Here is a 12,389-nt window from a genome sequence, read left to right as displayed (position 1 = left end):
GCCTCAGAACGCCAGTAGTATATAACATACCCTGTGGGCGTGGGAAATCTTATGTCCGATAGACTGTGTGTACTATTGAGCAATCTTGTGTAGAACACGAGAGAGACGTTTACACGTTCGGTACCCTGGGAAATCAGCGGTAGCAAAGTATGCTCTAGGAAACGTACATATTATTGTATTCGACGAGACATCTCTTATTACAAGGGCTCATTGTTTCTGTGGTAGCATAATAAAAGAAGCGATCGAGACACAAATTTATGAAAACACCCTCAATAAGACGGCCTCTGCAGCTAAGCATGGCAGAAGGTTGATGCGGGCGCGGCGGGAGCGAAACGAAAACATAAATTTGGAGCGTCCACTGTGACGTCACAGATGACAGCGCGGCTATGTAGGGTCTGTAGCAGCAACCAAAAGACAGTCACCACTTTATAGTAGCCAAGGAGTACTCAGCCGGAAGCTCGTGAATTTTAAACCACTTGACGTGACTGGAAACTCTAGAGAATTTTAGCAGTACATATCGCCATAGATATTTTCTCAGCAGACAGGAGTTCAAGACATTCAACTACTGCGACAATTTTATGCCTTATAACAAATGTAGTGCTTCTGATCACACGTCACTGCACTATGCTCTCCAACATATGAAACTCTTATTACAATGTGTTTCGCAACAATTGCCCACTTGCAAGTGCTGGAAGCCCAGAAAGAACTGTGAATAAGTTATCTAAAGGAAATGAAGAACTGGTTTGCCTAGAGTCGGCCCTGTCATGGTTGCCACACTTCACACTCCTGTATCAGTTTTTTTTATCTCTGTAGCTCAACGCACGCAAATTACTCTTTTTCCCCTAGATGGTGGAATGTAAATACTGTGTTTTCCTCAATTTGCCAAATTTGTTATAAAATATAAGTTCAGTTTCATGAATTAACAAGAAAATCCTGAAACACAGAACGACATTCACTCTCTTTATACATAGTTTTGAAAGTTATAATTTCTTGTTCTTAGAAGCGGTTACATCCACTCATAAAAACAGACGCTACAGTAGTGTTAAGCTTGTGTTAAATGTTTTGCATTATCACGAGTTAGTTGTCGCTGAGGTTGTTGTCGCCTCAAAAGTAACAAAACAGTGAGAAAACATCGTCGATATCAGGCTGAAAAACCAGCATGGCAAAAAAGAAAAGGACTTAAATAACGGGACCCAAAATAGATTGGCATTGCATCAAAATTGAGAGATGAGAAATACTACACAATTCTTGAACATTGTTCGTTATTATGGGGCTCTTATTCAGTTGAGTTAGCAAAAGAAGCATATGTTAATTTAAATATAGATAGATGCAAGGATCTTCAAACACGATATCTTTTATCTTGTCTACTAGTTCTTCGAAAGTAACAACAACTTGAGGTCTGAAACATGAAAAAATTACACTTCTCTTACGCCTACTTTTAAATTCACTTGTCCTATAAATAAAGGTATTGTTTGTCTGCTTAGATCTCCCATGAATGTTCCTCAGTTTGATGCCTAGGTTGCAGTCCTCTTGCTTAAATAAAGACGTTTTATTTAATACTCGACTTTACACAGTTCCAGTCAACGTGGGACAAAATGCCAACAACTGGAGGTTGTATGTCTTGGATGCATTCCAATCTCTGTCTTCCCCTGCAGTTTTTACGTTCTACAGCTCCCTCTTGTGCATGGCAGTTATTCCCTGATGTGTTAACTAATATTATGTCATCTTCTCCGTTTCTCATGTCAATGTACTCCATCTGATCATTTCTTCGTCGATTCTGTGGAATACCTCCTCATTCCTTATCTTATCAGTCCACCTGCATTTCTGCATTGTTCTATAGCACTGCACCTCAGACGCTTTGATTCTCTCCCTTCCCGGTTTTCTCTTAGTCCACGGTTCAGTGCCATACAATGCTGTGCTCAGAACGTACATTCTCAGAAATTTCTTCCTCAGATTAAGGCTAATGTTTGATACCAGTAGACGTCTCTTGGCCGGGAATGTCCACTTTGCCTTGCTAATCCGCGTTTTATGTTCTTCTTGTTTCATCCGTCATGGGTCGTTTTGCTTCCAAGGTACCAGAATAGCAAAATTTTTAACTTCCTCATAATCACCAATTTTGATGTTATGTTTCTTGCTATTTTCATTTCTGCTGCTTCTCATTATTTCGGTGTTTTCCCGGTTTACTCTCAATCCATACTGCGTATTCATTAGACAATTCATTCCATTCAGTACATGCTGTAATTCTTCACTTTCACTGGAAATAGCAAAGTCATCAGTGAATCTTAGCATTGATACCCTTTCACCCTGAATTTTAATCCCACCCTTGAATCTTTCTTTTATTTCTGCCAACTTGCTTCTTCGATGTGTAGACTGAAAAATAGGGGCGAAAGACTGCATCCTTGTCTTACATCCTTTTTAGTACAAGCACTTTGTTCTTGATCTTTGTTCCCTCATGATACCCATTCATTTTGTATATCACACATCTTTCCCCATAGCTTACTCTTATTCTTCTTGGAAATTCGAAATTTCTGGACGATTTTACATTGTCAAATGACTTTTCGAGGACGACAAATCATATGAACGTACCTTGAGTTTTCTTAAGTCTTGCTTTCATTATGAATCTCAACGTCAGAATTGTCTCTCTGGTGCCTATTTCTTTACGAAAGGTAAACTGAGCATCACAAACACATCCCCAGATTTCTTTCCCTTTCTTCTGTGTATTATTCTTGTCAGCAATTTGGATGCGTGAGCTGTTAAGCTGTGTCTATATCTCTTGGTATCTTTCGGATTTCTTGGATGATAGTTTTCCGAAAGTCAGTTGATATGTCTCTAGTCTCAAAGATTCTACACACAGACTTGAATAATCATTTGGTTGCCACTCCCTCCCATTGATTTTAGAAATTTCGAAATTATCTTATCTATCCATTCTGCCTTTTTCCAAAGCTCTGATAAAGTCTGACTCTAATACTGGATCCCCTGCGTCTCCCATATCGATTTCTATTTATTCTTCTATAATGTCATCATATCAGTCCTCTCCCTCATATTGGCCTTCAGTATACTTTCCTCCCTATCCGCTCTCTCCTCTGCATTTAACAGTTTAACGGTCGAGAATTCGAGAAAATTCTGACTCTACGTAAAATCGCTATGCAGGTCAAAGGCTTCTATTCAGTTACTTGTCTTCCAGCCAGGTTGCCAGCAAAGACATCAAAAGGCAAGCTGAAGTTTTAAATGTAGCGCTTAAAAACTCTTTCACATAGGAGGATCGTACGGACTTGCTATCATTCGACCGTTGCACAGACTACCGTGTGGAGAACATAGACGTATACATCCCTGGCGTTGAGAAGCATCTGAAAAAGCTGAAAACAAATAAGTCGCCGGGTCCGAATGGAATCTCAGTTTGATCCACTTTTGGGCATTGGTCCCTATATATTACAAGGATAAAAAACACTGCAGAATTACAGAGCACACTCCTTAATATCAGTTTACTGCTGAATTACAAAGGGCGTTCTAAAAGTTTTGCACAGTCGTCTCTAATTTTTTTTTTTGTTTTTTGCAGGAGGAGAATTAAATTTGCTGTGTACATACTTGGAACGTTTAGCTATAAGTTGGTGTATAAAAGTATTTTCTTTTATTTACAGGTGAGCCATAATAGACCGTGAAGTAGATGTCAGATTGCGACAATGGTAGGTGATGGAGTTCCTCTTCAAGACCGGCGATTACTCTGTCACATCGATTCACAGGCAGTTGCTCCCCGTTTATGGGGAGGGCACAGTGGATCGCAGCAGTATCCAGCGGTGGTTGCAGAGGTTTAAGAAAGTTATTTCTCTCTACTGGACAATCCACGATACAGAAGACCATCGACGGCAGTGAGTGATGTGAATAAGGAGACCATTGATCAAATCATCCAAAATGACAGATGTTGACGACACGATAGCTTGCTGAAATGACTCGTTTGTCATTGGTTAGAGTGGTATCACTGGTACAGTCACTAGGGTAGAGAAAAATCTGTGCACGTTGGGTGCCTAGATTATTGACATGAGAAATGAAAACGATGAGGAAGAATGTGTGCGAGGGTCTCATGAAGACCTTTATTGAAGAGTGGAAACAGTGTTTTGACGGTGTCATTACCCAGTATGAAACATGGTTGTTTTTGTCCGAATCTGAGAGCAAAATCCAATCCATGGAGTGGCGTCATCCGGGTTCCCTTCGGAAGAAGAAACGAAGACTTTCACGAATAGCAGGCGGAAAGATGATGGCCTCCTTCTTCTGGGATAAGTGTGGTGTCATTTTCATTGACTTTTTGGAACCTGGCTCCACAATTAACCGGGACCGTTGCTGTTTGTCATCAGACAAGATGCGATGTGCCATCAAGACCCACGGACCACAGCTTTAGGGTCAGCTCATCAGACTACACCATGGCAATGCCAAACCCCATACAACCCTTATGACGCAGGAGAAAATCAGGAAAATAGGTTGGAAAATTGTTCCTCATCCTCCCTACAGTCCGGATTTGGCTCCGTGTGATTTTTGCGTCTTTGGCAGTCTGAAGGCCCACCTGCACGGTAAAACATTTGGTAGTGAGAAAGAGCTTATTTCCTGTGTCAAGCGATGGTGTAAAAGTCAATCCTCAGAATTTTACCAAAGTGCATTTACATCATGGAAAGAACTTTGGGCCAGATGCGTCACAGCTGTTGGAGGCTACATTGTGTAGGCTCAATGTATAGCTAAATGCTCCAATATTTTAACAAAAAATTTCATTCTCCTCCTGAAAAAAATAATAATTAGAGACGACTGTGCAAAACTTTTTGAATGGCCTTTGTACTGAGTATGTTCTAAGCTCGAATATAATAAATTTTCTTGGCATCGAAAAGCTTCTGTCCACAAATCAGCACGGATTTAGGAACCATCGCTAGTGCAAAACTAACTTCGCCATTTTCTAGCAAGATATACTGCGAGCCATGGATGTAGGGTAAAAGGCAGATTCTCTACTCCTAGATTTCCGGAGAGTGGTTGACACGGTGCCCCAATATAGACTCCGAACAGGTTCCCAGACATGTGATTGGTTCGAAGACTTCTTAAGTAATAGTACCTACACTACTGGCCATTAAAATTGCTACACCAAGAAGAAATGCAGATGATAAACGGGTATTCATTGGACAAATATATTATACTAGAACTGACATGTGATTACATTTTCACGCAATTTGGGTGCTTAGATCCTGAGAAATCAGTACCCAGAACAACCACCTCTGGCCGTAATAACGGCCTTGATACGCCTGGGCATTGAGTCAAACAGAGCTTGGATGGCGTGTACAGGTACAGCTGCCCATGCAGCTTCAGCACGATACCACAGTTCATCAAGGGTAGTGACTGGCGTATTGTGACGAACCAGTTGCTCGGCCACCATTGACCAGACGTTTTCAAGTGGTGAGAGATCTGTAGAATGTGCTGGCCAGGCAGCAGTCGAACATTTTCTGTATCCAGAAAGGCCCGTACAAGACCTGCAACATGCCGTCGTGCATTATCCTGCTGAAATGTAGGGTTTCGCATGGATCGAATGAATGGTTGAGCCACGGGTCGTAACACATCTGAAATGTAGCGTCCACTATTCACAGTGCCGTCAATGCGAACAAGAGGTGACCGAGACGTGTAACCAATGGCACCCCATACCATCACGCCGGGTGATACGCCAGTATGGCGATGACGAATACACGCTTCCAATGTGCGTTCACCGCGATGTCGCCAAACACGGATGCGACCATCATGATGCTGTAAACAGAGCCTGGATTCATACGAAAAAATGACGTTTTGCCATTCGTGCACCCAGGTTCGTCGTTGAGTACACCATCGCAGGCGCTCCTGTCTGTGATGCAGCGTCAAGGGTAAACGCAGCCATGGTCTCCGAGCTGATAGTCCCTGCTGCTGCAAATGTCGTCGAACTGTTCGTGCAGATGGTTGTTATCTTGCAAACGTCCTCAGCTGTTGACTCAGGGATCGAGACATGGCTGCTCGATCCGCTACAGTCATGCGGATAACGTGCCTGTCATCTCCACTGCTAGTGATACGAGGCCGTTGGGATCCAGCACGGCGTCCCGTATTACCCTCTTGAACCCACCGATACCATATTCTGCTAACAGTCATTGGATCTCGACCAACGCGAGTAGCAATGTCGCGATACAATTAACCGCAATCGCGATAGGCTACAATCCGACCTTTATCACAGTCGGAAACGTAACGGTACGCAGTTCTCCTCCTTACACGAGGCATCACAACAACGTTTCACCAGGCAACGCTGGTCAACTGCTGTTTGTGTATGAGAAATCGGTTGGAAACTTTCCTCATGTCAGCACGTTGTAGGTGTCGCCACCGGCGCCAACCTTGTGTGAATGCTCTGAAAAGCTAATCATTTGCATATCGCAGCATGTTCTTCCTGTCGGTTAAATTTCGCGTCTGTAGCACGTCATTTTCGTGGTGTAGCAATTTTAATGGTCAGTAGTGTAATACGAAGTTCTTTGTCGCCAGTATTCATCAGAGACCCGAGGATATCGTCAGGGAGTGCCCCAGGGCTTAGGGAAGTGTGACAGGACCGCTCTTATTCTAGCCTTACATGATTTGACGAATAGGACGAGCAGCAGTGCGTGCCTGTTTGCTGTCGAGGCTGTAGTGTACGGGAAAGTCCCACCGTTGACTTACTGTAGGAGTATACAGGATGATTTGGACAGAATTTCTATGTGATTTTATGAAAGGCGCCTTGCGTTAGATGTAGAAAAATGTAAGTTGATACAGATGATTAGGAAAAACAATCCTGTGATGTTCTAATACAATGTTAGTGACATCTGCCTGACACACTCATGTCGATTAAACATTTGGGCGTAACTTTGCAAAGCGATATGAAATGGAACGAGCACGTGAAGTCGGCAGTATGGAAGACGAATGGTCGAATTCGCTTAATTGGAAGAATTCTAAAACAGAGTTGCCTATCTATGAAGGTCACTGCGTATGGAACGCTAGTGCAACCCATTCTTGAGTACTGCTCGAGTGTTAGATCCCTTCTAGGTCGTATTACAGGAAGACATCGAAGCAATTCAGAGGCGTGGTGATAGATTTGTTACATCTAGGTTCGGTCAGCACACAAGTATTTCAGAAATTCTTTGTGAAGGGGAATACTACTGAGAAGATTTAGTAAACTGGCATTTGTGGCTGACTGAAGAATGCTTCTACTGTCGCCGATGTACATATTGCGTGAGGCACGCCAAGACTTGTTAAGAGAAATGGGGGCTAGTACGGAGGCATATAGAAAGTACGTATCGTGGAAACTGCATGTAGACGCAGTTATGCAGAACAGAGGAATTTCCACTGCATTCTTATGTTGTGCCGTTGCTTTTAATGTGGCCGAAGGTTCTATTGACTTTTCAGTACGAAGAAATAGTCCTTCCGATGACCATTTCGTTTTTGATATCTTCACATTTTTCCTGCGGCCATTTCATCTTGACTCCCCCGCACTTCCTGTTTATCTCGTTCCTAAGTGACTTGGACTGCTGTATTACTGTCCTTCCCCGAACATTTCCGTAGTTCCTTCTTTCGTCGATCAGTTGAAGTGTTTCTTCTGTTACGCTTTGTTCAGTTACCTACACTGCACGAAATGTTTGTCTATACAACTTTTCTCCTTTTTAGATGCTCATCAGGCTTCTCGACAGTCAAAAATTTTCCCGTTGTTTTGACTTTTCAGTACTATGAAATAGTCCTTCCGACGACCATTTCGTTTTTGATATCTTCACATTTTTCCTGCAGCCATGACCTGGAGACATTTTATGATGTTCGCTGCTGTGTGTTGTAGAAAACAAACCAATAATTCTATCACTACCATATGCGGATGTGATTGGTTAATACCCAGTAAGTGAAAATCTTCTCGTTATTTCCCAGAAATTTACCAGACTTACCAAACCACTCCCTTAAAACCATTTCGGATGTTTAAGGATGCAGTGTTTTGTATTTTACAAAAGATTTGACAAGTTACTTCATCTTCATCATTCCATCTCCTTGCTACCCACTACCACACTGAGTTCGATAGAGACGCCTCCGACATCTGGCACGCTATCTCAAAACACACAGTTCGGAATCCGGCAACATTGCTTTCCGTTTCACTCACCAGGTCAGGACCGCGCTATGTTGGAATACGGCCAGGAAACGCCGACCTTCTGCTAAATGTGCCAGCAGTCCAGAAATCAGCTGTCGTATTTCCGCTCACTAGTTCTATCTTACATACTCTTCTGCGTCACTTAACTGTGATGCACACCAAGGAAAACATTAGTAAGCGTGTCACAAACAGTTCTATAGATGTCCATGGAACATTTACAAAAGAAAAATAAATAGAAGACTGAAACAGCATTTCCTGTTAGGGATTAAAACTTTATAATAATTTGCCGCAAGGACATGAGATAGTTGGAACACATAGACAGTCAGAAAGTATCTTTTAAATAATGCTTACTCCATAATTGAAGATTATAATTCATAGTAAAGTTTAATAAATCCAAAGTGATAACTGCAACACCTTTGTCACATTCTAATATACGTTCACTATGAATTGCTTTTTACAGGAAAATCATTTACCCAAGTTTTTTAGTGCATAATACTAACTTCACACCACCTTCCTGACATCAACATATTGTTCATCGTGAGGGGATGCCAGCTGCGTTTTTCACACAAGCAGAAGGGCAGACAATGGAGATGCAAAAGAGGTGTGGCAACATGGTCAAATCCTGGTGTGTGTGTGTGTGTGTGTGTGTATGTGTGTGTGTGTGTGATGTGACAAGTTGTGATAGGTAATGAACAGCACACAAGTATTTCACAGATAGTCAAACTAATTTGTTTCAGGTATGTATGACTGTAAGAGCGTTCTACAGTAGGTCTAAAACTATTAATGTAGTCAGTGCATTTGATAAGACAGTGGCCTCTGATCCGGGAAGATGGAGGCTCTGTCTGGCAATCCTTATTTGAATTTTCGGTGGTTTTCCTAAATCACTTCATGCGATTGCTGAGATGGCTCCTCAAGATCTTTGCCTACCATTCGTCCTCTCCCTGTTAAGCACTTTCGTATATACATTTATGCGTCTGTTCATGTGAAGAGTGTTTTTCCTGGTACTAAACTGAGAAATCCTATATCGTTGTAATATGATCCATGGACGGTTAAATTACTATACTATGTTTAGCTTTAAGTGAAATTATAATTATATTACATCAAGACAACTACGTGTCAAAACCAAAAACAGTTACAAGTAAGGGTTTTGCTCCAGAATGACCCTTAAAAGCGGAAAGAAAAATTTTCGAAACACATGCTGAAGTTTCGTAAATAGAACAGTAGTGTAAACTCCATGTCACCAGATGAAACATAGATGACTACTAAAAACGTGAAGAACTATAAGTAATCACTTATTTACATAAAATGCGAGAAGTGAACTGTTTTATAATCTACGGATAATAAACACCAAAACAAAAGTGTATCATAACTGTACCCATTAATGATGCCAAAAAAGGCGAAACGCGTATCGAGAATAAATACAGCGCAGCAAGAGCAGGTGTTTTTGATTTATAAAACAAATATGACCCTTATAAGCTTAATGTAGAACGATAATCATGTAGCTTCATAACAGGAAACTAAACGACAAGGGAATGAAATAGCATCCGGCATACGCTAAACGATGATGTGTATGTCAATCCGTGGACCTTTGCCTCTACTCCGAAAGACCACAATACATTTGCGGTATAGAGGACGTTGTCTACCAGATTCAGTTTCCATTTTCCTACTCCAATCGCAGGTAGTACGTATCTGCGTCCCCTGTATAAGGCCGAATGCCTTTAATTTTGTTGTCACCTCCGACGCATTGACATATGCTTGACCAAGAGGTAAATGATAACCCTTTGTACCATTGTCATTTCACGTTTGAGGTAGCTAAGCTATTATTTGAGTCTTGAGGAGGACAATGGTTTCTGATTAATCGAAACAAAGAACACGATAAAAGATAGTGTTTCACGGAAAGTGAGAGAAACAAATTTCCTTAGCACATCAGCATCTACGAAACTTCCAGCTGTAACAAGCAGTCGAAGAATTCAATAGCATATTTTCCTCTTAGTTACAAGAACTTGTATTATCACGCACTCAAATAATGCTAACTTTACTTTCTCTTCATAGCTGCGAGAGACCGAATTTACGAATAAGTTTCTTTGTAACCTCGTTTTGGAAAGGTCGTTTTAGTACGCCAAGTTCATTCTAAACTGCTAGTTTTGACGCTCAAAAACTTCATACACAATAGTTTTAAAAATAAATTAAATTTACTGTCTCTAGAGAGTATGTAACAACATCGGAAAGTAACTACGAATATTGAGAGAGTTGTGTACAAAATTCAAACGAAACCGCATCAAAGATAACAAAAAAGCTGAACGAAGTCGAACAAGTGTACGTTGGTTAGTTAGTTACGTGTTCAATAGATCATTTGAACGATATTTTTGTCGAAATAATGTGGAATGAGTGACTTTACAGAATATTTGTTCATGGTTTGCTTTAACATTAATGAACATCATCTGTTCATAGTCAACAGTGTGCTGATCGAACACGAACTTGTCAAATATAACAAGTACAAGGGAAGATCTCAAAGTGTTATATAAAGGTATTAAATATGCTCCACAATGCACAATCTATGAAAAACAGCTAGGTATGTCACATGTAGATCCTGAGCAAGCTTCTACGAAAAATTTGGTAGGCCACAATTTAAATCCAGCTCCTGGTGTTAGTGACGGATTCTGACACAGTGAAATTAGTATGTTAAGCAAGTTTAAGAAGAAAATCTCCAACAATGTTATTGCTGCCAAAACCGACAGAGCAGTTTAGTTCTTTTGAACAAAGATGATAACGTTATCAAAGTGAACCAGTTTCTTAACAGTTCAGTTCAAAAATTGTATCATTCTTATTGAAAAAATCAGTAAGAGTGATGATAAGCAATCCCACCAAGATCTAAACGAGTATCGTTTGACATCACTAGCTTATTTACATTCCTGCTGATGAATGTATAAACATTTTAACACGTCCAAAGTAAATCCTTACCATTACCTGCCACAATTGTTTCTGTTCAAATATGTACAAAGCAGAATTACTTCCAATTTCAGAAAAAAAGTTCAAATGTGTGTGAAATCTCATGGGACTTAACTGCTAAGGTCATCAGTCCCTTGATGACCATAGATGTTAAGTCCCATAGTACTCCGAGCCATTTGAACCATTTTTTCATCAGTCCCTAAGCTTACACACTACTTAACCTAAATTATCCTAAGGACAAACACACACACCCATGCCCGAGGGAGGACTCGAACCTCCGCCGGGACCAGCCGCACAGTCTATGACTGCAGCGCTATAGACCTTCTTCATCTTCGATACTGTGAAAAAAACTTTTCTGCTGCAAACTCTTTGCTTTCTATATTTTAGGAGGAAGCAGTATGGACGGAAACAAGAAAAAACTGTAGATGAGCAATTCTTAAGTAGAAGAGATGTGTTTCACAGTAGTGAAATGAAGAAGTCCTCATAGCTCTAAGTTATGCACTTTAGAGTCCATGTTTATTGGACATCTTTTTCTTGTTTTGGTCTATACTACTAACCCCCAAAATATGAAAAACAAAGAGCTTGCAGTAGAAGAGATTTGTTTCACAGTATCGAAGTGCTCTTACCTCTTAAGGTGTGAATTTAAGAACGCATATTTACTAGACTTTTTTACTTTGACTGGTTGTTCTTGCTATCCCTGATTATTGACCATTCCTCCTGGGACAAGTGAGCTGGGAAGTGAAAATAGTCACAAGTCGCTTGACAGAGGAAAGCTAACTGAATCTAATGAGGTGCTCGTTAAGAGTCTATATCGATTATGCGGAAGAAATAGGTAATTTCTGGAAACAATTTAGTACAATAAAACAACGAAATGTGATCTAGTCTATGAGAGTGGTCGCAGGAGAAATATCCAGATGACAATTAAATGTTAAATTAAGCCGTGTGATTTCTTCACGAGTGCTGCAATAAATTTGGGTGTTCTGTTTTAAAACAGGTTTAAGGTATCCAAAAGTAGTTGTCAGCGTAAAATACATTGCAACGACGACAGAAAAGAATTAATAAAATACGCAGTTATAACTGGTTGTTTATTCTTACACTCGCGAAGATGGTGGGTCTACATATAAATGTGCATTGCAATAGATTGTCTTATGGACGTCGATGTGTTGTACGATTATGGAGCATAATTTATAGCCGGGTAAGCTGATTTTTTTGGAGACCAAAGAGTATTTCTCCGGGAAACAACATGTTTCCCGCAATACATATCTTGGAAAACCGATCTTGCTCTGATTGTTCGTAAGATTCA

Source organism: Schistocerca cancellata, chromosome 7 (genome assembly GCF_023864275.1).
Source record: "Schistocerca cancellata isolate TAMUIC-IGC-003103 chromosome 7, iqSchCanc2.1, whole genome shotgun sequence".
NCBI lineage: Eukaryota > Metazoa > Arthropoda > Insecta > Orthoptera > Acrididae > Schistocerca > Schistocerca cancellata.
This window is presented reverse-complemented; position numbering follows the sequence as displayed.